The sequence below is a fragment of the Oncorhynchus masou genome, chromosome 23, assembly GCF_036934945.1.
Source record: "Oncorhynchus masou masou isolate Uvic2021 chromosome 23, UVic_Omas_1.1, whole genome shotgun sequence".
NCBI lineage: Eukaryota > Metazoa > Chordata > Actinopteri > Salmoniformes > Salmonidae > Oncorhynchus > Oncorhynchus masou.
In genome coordinates, this window is record NC_088234.1 from 37,742,955 (window position 1) to 37,752,622 (window position 9,668).

At 39.5% G+C, this 9,668-nt stretch overlaps 1 long non-coding RNA gene across 1 annotated transcript; it reads right to left on the reverse strand.

The window, feature by feature from the left end:
• Positions 1-7,693: 7,693 nt before the first annotated feature.
• LOC135509966 (uncharacterized) lies at positions 7,694-9,436 on the reverse strand. The gene is made up of 4 exons (XR_010451031.1): positions 9,311-9,436; positions 8,889-9,218; positions 8,700-8,807; positions 7,694-8,509 (listed from the first exon to the last, which is right to left on the reverse strand). It is a non-coding gene; the product is annotated as an uncharacterized LOC135509966 (long non-coding RNA).
• Between the last annotated feature and the right edge of the window lie 232 nt (positions 9,437-9,668).

Sequence of the window (9,668 nt, forward strand, 5' to 3'; positions counted from 1 at the left end):
CCTAAGCTCATTCGTGGCCCATTCACAGCCATATAAGGAGTCATTGGCATGAGGCGGTTTAAAAAAATACGGCACTTCCTGATTGGATTTTTATATGGGCTTCGCCTGTAACATCAGTTCTGTGGCACTCACAGACAATATCTTTGCAGTTTTGGAAACGTCAGAGTGTTTTCTTTCCAAAGCTGTATATTATATGCATAGTCAAGCATCTTTTCGTGACAAAATATCTTGTTTAAAACGGGAACATTTTTCATCCAAGAATTAAAATAGCGCCCCCTATATCCAAGAAGTTAAAGCAAGGCCCCTGAACTCTAGTGTATTTTCTGCATTATGCAATGATATAGGCAGCGATCCTGTCACGTTTTTACAACATACAGAAGTGCGCTGGTTATCAAGGGACAAAGTATTGACACGTTTTTTAAAATTGAGAGACAAGCTTAAAGTTTTCTTTACTGACCAAAAGTTTCACTTGTCTGACCTCTTGTATGATGATGACATTTATCACACGACTAGCCTATCTGGGTGATATTTTTCTTGCCTGAATGGTCTTATTCTAGGATTACAGGGATTCTCTGCAACTATATGCAATGTGCGGGACAAAATTGAGGCTATGATTAAGAAGTTGGAGCTCTTTTCTGTCCGCATTAACAAGGACAACACGCAGGTATTTCCATCGTTGTATGATTTTTTTTTGCAAATGAACTCAAGCTTACGGACAATGTCCGTAATGATATATAAGCACCTGAGTGAGCTGGGTGCGTAAATACACAGGTACTTTTTCAAAACGGACAACACAAACAACTGGATTCGTTATCCCTTTCATGACCCGCCTCCAGTCCACTTACCGATATCTGAACAAGAGAGCCTCATTGAAATTGCAACAAGTGGTTCTGTGAGAATTTAATCAAATCAGAAGCCACTGCCAGACTTCTGAATCGGGCTGCGCTCAGAGTTTCTTGCCTTGGCAAATTGCGCTATTAAGATGCTCATGCCCTTTGCAACCACGTACCTACAGTGGGAAGAACAAATATTTGATACACTGCCGATTTTGCAGGTTTTCCAACTTACAAAGCATGTAGAGGTCTGTAATTTTTTATCTTAGGTACACTTCAACTGTGAGAGACGGAATCTAAAACAAAAATCCAGAAAGTCAAATTGTATGATTTTTAAGTAATTAATTAGCATTTTATTGCATGACATAAGTATTTGATCACCTACCAACCAGTAAGAATTCCATCTCTCACAGACCTGTTAGTTTTTCTTTAAGAAGCCCTCCTGTTCTCCACTCATTACATGTATATAACTGCACCTGTTTGAATTCATTACCTGTTTAAAAGACACCTGTCCACACACTCAATCAAACAGACTCCAACCTCTTCACAATGGCCAAGACCAGAGAGCTGTGTAAGGACATCTGGGATAAAATTGTAGACCTGCACAAGGCTGGGATGGGCTACAGGACAATAGGCAAGCAGCTTGGTGAGAAGGCAACAACTGTTGGCACAATTATTAGAAAATGGAAGAAGTTCAAGATGACGGTCAATCACCCTCGGTCTGGGGCTCCATGCAAGATCTCATCTCGTGGGGCATCAATGATCATGAGGAAGGTGAGGGATCAGCCCAGAACTACACAGCAGGACCTGGTCAATGACCTGAAGAGAGCTGGGACCACAGTCTCAAAGAAAACCATTAGTAACACACTACACCATCATGGTTTAAATTCCTGCAGCGCACGCAAGGTCCCCCTGCTCAAGCCAGCGCATGTCCAGGCCTGTCTGAAGTTTGCCAATGACCATCTGGATGATCCAGAGGAGGAATGGGAGAAGGTCAAAAATAAAGCTTTTTTGTCTAAACCCCACTCACTGTGTTTGGAGGAAGAAGAAGGATGAGAAAACCCCAAAAACACTATCTCAACCGGAAAGCATGGAGGTGGAAACATCATTCTTTGGGGATGCTTTTCTGCAAAGGGGACAGGACGACTGCACCATATTGAGGGGAGGATGGATGGGGCCATGTATTGCGAGATCTTGGCCAACAACCTCCTCCCCTCCGTAAGAGCATTGAAGATGGGTCATGGCTGGGTGGAAATGTACACTTTCTCTTCCAGGAGAATGGGGGTAGGCATTTTATCTCTGTGAGATATTTCCAAGACTATTGTCTTGGAAGAGCAATTAGCGACATTCTGCACTTATATCAAGTGTAAAGGTACCCGATTTGGCCGTAGAGGGAGCTCCCACATTAAATAAGGCCGGCCAAATGTATTTTGTTTTTATCCCAAATTATTAATATTTGTTAGTGTTTTTAATGCTATGTCTGATTATTGTGAGTGGTCAATTTCATTTGGGGTTTTCACGGGTTAGAGAATATGTATCTTAAAGGGGCACACACATGGAATTTGAAATTGAATTAAACACGTGAATTATTTTGATAATAAATGGACTGAAGAAACTTACTGTGAACCTGGGACACAAAATAAATGAAATGTTTCACTGTTTTTATATAATTAGTCTAATAGAGAAATAAACATTTATTTGAAGGGTTTGAATGAGCTCTGAACTCTGTCATGACTTTCTAGTTTGGTTTGATCACCTTCACTGGAAAGCTGGAGACATTGGATGATGATCTAAAGGCCATATGTGATACTGATTTGAAGGTAATTTGTAATACTCATAATTACTGAGAAGTTTATGATTAATAGGACCACGTGAAGGATAGACCTGTCTCTAGTCGATTTTTATATTCCTTGGGTACAATTTTTATTTATTAAGGGTAGTAATTCTACTTTGATTTGCTGTGGGGGTTTTTTACACATTAATCCCTTTGTGAGTTGTGTGTCAAAATGTGGGAATTTACCAGTCCTTTGAGGCTTTTGGATTGAAGTTTACACAACTTAAGTGATATGTAAAAGTGTATTGAGTGATATATGAAGGAGTGTATTGTTGCATTGTTTGTTTTCTTTTGATACAAATCTCACCAGATTGGGCTTGCTAGATGATCGAGATTACTGCCTAAGGATTTGCAGTCTAGTTTCCTGATCCTGTGATTTTGTGATGAGGTCGAAAGTGTGATAAGGGTTAAACAATTCTTCAAAATGCTTTATTCTTCTTGTCGTAGGAATTGGTATAAAAACATTTAGTAAAAGTAATAATTTGTCATGCAGTCAATGCTTTTCTGGATTTCCTGAATCAGAAATTAACTGAACTAAATTGTTGTTCTGCTCTGTCCCTTTTCAAGATTGTGGTGAATAGATGCAGGTGGTGTATAGATGCCTGGAAGGGATAACATGTGGACCTCGGTGTGGACCTCAAAACCCCCTCTAACCGGCTGAATAAATGGCGTTCAATACGGCCCTGTCTTGCACCACTTTTATCGTGAGACCTGAGTCCGAGCCAGCAACCTGTACACAGCATCCAGTCGAAGCTATCAAGTGCCTTTTCTCGCATGTCTTTTTCTCTTAAGAGTGCGACAGGAGTCCACGTGGAGTGAGCATGAAGAGAGATCCATTCCAAAAATTCTCTCATGTTGCTGGTATACTGGTTGGCAAATGGACAAGACCTAATAGGCGTTTTGGTGGGGCTCAGGTGAAACATTAGTCTGTCTGGGAAAATCAGATTATTCCTTAGATATTGAAATTGGGACATTATCCTTGACCACTTTTCCATAAGGACGGGGATATTGGAAATCTAATCAAAGCCTATTAGTACTTTACACTTTGAACTGTGAAGCTATCTGAAGAAGACAGATTGAGTGCCGGGGAAGAAAGGGATTATTCAACTGTGCCTGAGAATTGAATGTTGAGGACTGCCAAGGTTTTAAGAAACTGACGCCACCCAGGAGGTCTTCAGTCATCAGCAACCTTGTGGGCTGCTGTGGTACTTTTAAGCAAGTCCATCATATGAAAACTCCTGACAACGTCCCCCTGAAAGATAAACTCTCCTTTGTCATTCCAAGTAGCGGCCCCCTTTGAGTCTTTTATTTTGTTCATAATGTATCTAACATTTTTCCTGTTATGTGTTGGAACATGTGTCAACATGTCATGCATAACATTATCTTCAACATGCATTTGATCTTCAACCGGTAAGATCTCAGGTCCAGGCATTACAGGGGCATGGCTCTCTCTATGCTCTTCATCCTTTAAGGGTCCAGTAGGGAAAGCGATAAATGGTTGGTCTGTCACCTTGTTTTACCAAGACCAAATACCTTTGCAAGAGGTTTGTGTATTTTTGGACTTATCATAGGGATTCAATCCTTTTCTGTTCAAAATATCCTTCATGGCCATATCCAAATAATTTCCCTCTGTTTGTCTGATATTTCAGGACCCTGTAATTGCTGTTTACATATATCCAACTCTTGTTGAGGCACTAAGTACATTTTATTTGCCATAACACTCTGTGTTTAAACACCATGTCTGGCAGCAATAAGGCTGGTGATGAAGGGCATGGCTATACTTAGTAAAGGTAGATGAAATACCACACAACAGTCTGGGGGGTTTCTTTTCTTTTGAAGACTGGCCCTTTTATTGGCAAAGAGTTTGATCACAGTCTTTTGTCTCTTTATTTTTTTTTAATTGGGTCAGTGTGAGTGGAATGCGGCCTATGAGAAGATTGACAGAAATCTCACATAGTGATAATATGAGATCTGAAAAACAATGACCAAAGATGGCCTTACGTTCTTTAGGGGTAGCCCCAACTAGGGATCTCAAGAGCGGTAGGTTTCTTTTTAAACGCAGAGACATATTTTTACTTTTTCGGGAAATGTAAACTGTCGGCCACTCCCACGGAAACAATCCTGTTCGGAGCCTCGGGTGTTCTGGAGTTTTTGATTTGAAATCCATGATTAAATAAGAAAATGGTGCTTTGGTAGCGTCCTCATAGCTTTCCATAAAATAGGATTTCCTTCCAGGGTACATCCGCTGAGCTAGAATGTTTATTTGTAGTTTGTCCCTAGGGTTTTTGAACAAAACCAAGTAATTGGCGTTCAAACTAATGATACGGCTATTTTTATCTTGGTGAAACACATTTTGTACCAAGTAAAGCACGGACAGGTTTCAATGATGAGTACATTGTTGTGCTATTTCAGGATGTTCAATACTGGCAAAAAGTATATCATCCAAAACCAGCAGATTGTTTTTATGAGGTAAAAATTCATCATCAGACAGGGATGCGGGTATTCCTTCAACAAACTTGATTTTTATTTTCTTCAACAAGGCGTATGTATGCCTTCTTTGTCATGATAATTCTGAATGTATCTGTCTTTGCTCTCTTAATCTGTGACTGATGCAGGATACCCTGAAGCCATTTGCTTGCATCTCAAGAAGGTCTTGATGTACTCTTTAAAAGAGGGTCTTATTTCCTGGGTAAGTTCCACACTTCAAAGATTTTGGCCACACGATACCCCTTCTCTATAGCCTTAGAGAATTCAACGGTGAACCGTACACCGGTCAAGGCTCTTTCTTGATCTGAATGATCACAAGGCTTTTCCTGGTTGTTGTTTTCACAGCAGGTGCGACAAAGGGAAATAAATGTTTTCCTTGAGGTCCCCTGTAAGGCAATATAGGCAGAAACAAGCCCCAAAGAGGGTAAACAGTTGCTTTTATCAGACCAAAATAGTTGTGTGGTAAGTCAAAATCCCGGTGAATAATTTCAGGATGCCCTATAGGGTAACAAGAGGAACTCATTACATGAGGATAAAGGGATGTAAAATATACAAGTCCAATTTTCTCATCAGGTACCGTAATGTCCACGCATTGGTACAACCCCCAAACAAGGCCTAACGGGGTTCCAAGGGTTCAGGTATGTCAAAGGTGGAAAGGAAAGCTCAAACATGAGGATTAGACTTTTTGAAATTTACAACTGTGGAAGAAACAACTGTTGTACTCAAAAAATGTCTCAACACCGCCAATCTGTGTGTAACCATCGACATGGTAGGGTCCAATCTTTTTTTCCCCTTTATTCAAAGCATGTTGAATAAAGATGTTTTTGGCATCTTTGATTACCTCTTCTCTGAATCTGAGGCATCCTTCACACAGGATAACCACATCATTGTCACAGTATAATTCCATCTCTTTATGGAAATCAAAGGTATTATGACGTACTGCCTCATACCAAGTCATGAAACTCTCTCGCTCTTTGTGAGACATTTGATCACACCCGTACATTTCGGAGCTGGGATAAGATCCAACATAATGTAGATTCTCCTCAGATGTGAAGACATTAGGAAACCAACCACAGACTTTTCAAAGCCCAAGGCCTCTGGCATTTGAGCCAATCTCATGGGTAAGAAACTTAAACGGTCAATGTATCTTCTGGTTGAAGGTGGGGTCTACAAAAGACAAGATTTTACTACCTTGCGCTATGACCCTGGGTGCAACGCCTTGTTGTATCAAGGGGTTCAAAAGAAGATAGGAATCATAGGCTCTAGAATTGTGAGCTTTAAAAGTTACGTTTTTGTACTGGGGTTTTTGGAAATGTTTGAGAAAGTGTAGTGCACAATGTGGGCCCTCTGCCGTCCACTTTCCCCCCTTGAAAGTCATGGTCAATACAAAAATAGGCAAATGATCACCTGATTCCTGATTAGACTCAAAGTCATAAAACACATATTTCTCTGAATGTTCATCTTCAGCCAAGGGCTGAAGATGGCACACATCTGCCCCATCTTGAACCAGTTCCATGTCTCTGCTTTTCAAAGCCCCTTTACAGATCACACAGTGTATCATCCCACATATGTGAGATTGGGGGTTGTCTATTTTAAGGTTGGGGGTTGTCTATTTGAAGGTTGTAATTGCAATGGCATTTTGGACATTTCTTGTTAATGTCACAACTGCTTACAAATTTACAAGCTTTGGGGTGCCATGTTTCAATTTTGTGTTTTTCGTAGCAGTAAGAGGATCGACATGTACGATGACAATCCTCACATGGTGTAGGGTGTGAGGGCTGCATCGGACATTTTTCATCCTGACATACTGAACAGTTATAAAGACATGAGTGCTCATAAGAAAGCTCTAATGTTGGTAATGTTGGTAATGCCATAAAAATGGTTGTTTTGCACATACAAGTACAGAATATGAGGTTAAAGGTTGTTCTGGAATTTCATGAGAGCAGAATTAGCTCTACTATGGTACAAAACCACAATCTTGATGTTCAGCAAATAATTTGACTATGTCCGAGAAAGCCACTGGCTTATGTATAGATAGACCAACAGCCTTTTGGAGGTCACTAACCTTTTGTAAAGCTTCTAGATCTGTACATCCAGGGTTGAGTAAATGTGATAGGCCTATTGCAAAGCATAACTGATTACCACTATTGATAACGTTTATGAGATAGGTCTGCTTCATTTTTTATGATTTCTGATTGCATGAGACTATCTAGTTTCCTTCTCTGACCACCTCCGCCTAGGGGTTGGCGGACGATTTGTACAACAAGTTCTAAGGTCCTATCAGCTATGATGGATAGATTAGATTGAACAAGACGTTCCAGCAGGGCTATAAATTGTTCAAGATCTGCTTCACCATGAGGAAAAACAAGAGATACACCACATATTTCAAACTGTAAGACATCACGAGGTTTGGCAAAATCTGTAGCCCTTTCTAAAAGTTATCCTAGAGTATCCAACATCATCACATAAAAAACTGCATAATCAAGGCTCTGATTCATACGTGTGAAATAAATAAAAAACTGACGAACCTCTGTATTGTTAAAATTTATTGCGGTACAAAACACGGACTCTTCTATCAAGACCGTCCCCCATCTGATTTATTACACAACTTTCCAAAATCACTGTGTGGTTGTTCATTGTCTTCATAGCCTGTCGGGGTTGTAGGTGCCATGTGGATGTGTGTGGGGGGTGGTGTTGAAGGAGAGGGGCTCTCATTAATATGACTAATTAAGGAGATAATTTGTGGGGGACCTGTGATAATGGGTGATCATGTGTATGAGTTATATGAGGTGGGGGGTGTTGTGTGGGGGTTGTTGTTGAAGGGGGGGGCTCTCATTCATTTGGTTAATTAAGGAGATCAGTTTTGGCGGTATTCTAGAAGTGTCCATGTTACATACAGCTTTTATCGTTTGTTTGGGCATTTTTTAATCAGATTGGTAGCATGGTGTTATGCCAGAAGGATATATTTTGATTGTACTGATGTCTTAGTAAAGCAACCATACTTGTGTGTAGCTGGACCTCTCTGGCTTTTAGAGCCCTGTAAAAGGCTGTGAGAACTTTTCTTGAAGTTCTATATCATGATCAGTGTCCTCATTGATGCTATCTTCAATGAGTATTGGCTCTACATCAGAATTGATTGTATCAAGCTGTTTAGCCGCATCATACATCAACACATCATCCTCATCATAGCTCAACCCTTCCTCAGCACCACCATTGACCTTAGCATCATTGACATTAACAGCATTGAATGTATCAACCTGTTAAGATGTTTTACTCTGTATGGCATCAGCATCCTCTTCCTCCTCTTCCTCTTGGTGTATTGGGTCTTCTATGTGTGTATAGGCCTGGGAGAAGTCTGAAAGAAGAATATATACAAAATAGCGTATTAAAAATTAAATATATATACATTATATTAAATAACCAATAATATTAATAACAGAGAAAAAGCTTCTTTTTTTAAACAGTACATTTAAAATATAATAACACATCAACTAAGTACTTGTTTCTGTATCTCACTATTAGGCCTTGGTTTTTAGTTAAATTACCTTTAGTTGTTTGATGGCTGTTTTTCTGAGGAATCCTAGATGCGTTTCCTATCCCGATGTCCTCTTGATGTATAGACTCTGCATGATTCGTATAGGTATCGTCGGAGTCTGAAAAAAAAAACATTATTTGAAATTGTTTAAACATATTCTTTCCAAGAAATGAAAAACTGTAATAAAAACTGTTCACACCATATCCATAGAGAGCATGCTCTTGAATCCAATCGTTTTCAAACCAGTCGACCTTCTCGGGCAGAGGTGATGCAGTTCTATGTATTGGCACTACAGTTTTGTGGAGCCGTGCAGGATATGATGTAGGCGCAGGATTATTCAACGAATGGCTGGGGCTGCTTGGATGTGTGTATATGTATGGCAAATCTTCGATTCTTGGGGATGTTTTGAGTTTTGTCAAAGCCGGCCGTACAGAACGGTAGAATATCGTCGCTTTCATTATACCATAAGTCATTCAATGGTATACCCGAGGCTATAATTCCTCGGGTATTCTTGTCTGGGGGCTGTCAGCTGTAAACACAAGATTAGGTTTTTAAAATAGTGTACACATTTTGTTTCATGCTTAATGTATAAATATTATTACGGTTTTTTTTTTGACTTACGCCAAAAATGTTTTGAGGGCGTAGGACTGAGTAAAGATACACCGGCGGTCTGTTGGTCCACAAAATCATCGTCTTCTATAATAGTAACTTCTGATGGTCGATGATCCAAATCAATTATTGCAGGTAACAGCTGGGTAAATGTTGAGTATCCTATAGACGTTTGAATTAATATTTAAATATATTTATACAAAATATATACATTTTCACTTTAAAATACATACAATTGACATAAAAACAACATATAGTAATAATATGAATTACCTGAAAATTGGATGTCTTACAGTTTTAAAATATCTTAAAAATCCATATATATATAACAACTGTTAAATACTTGAAGAATCCTTATGAGAGAGAGAGA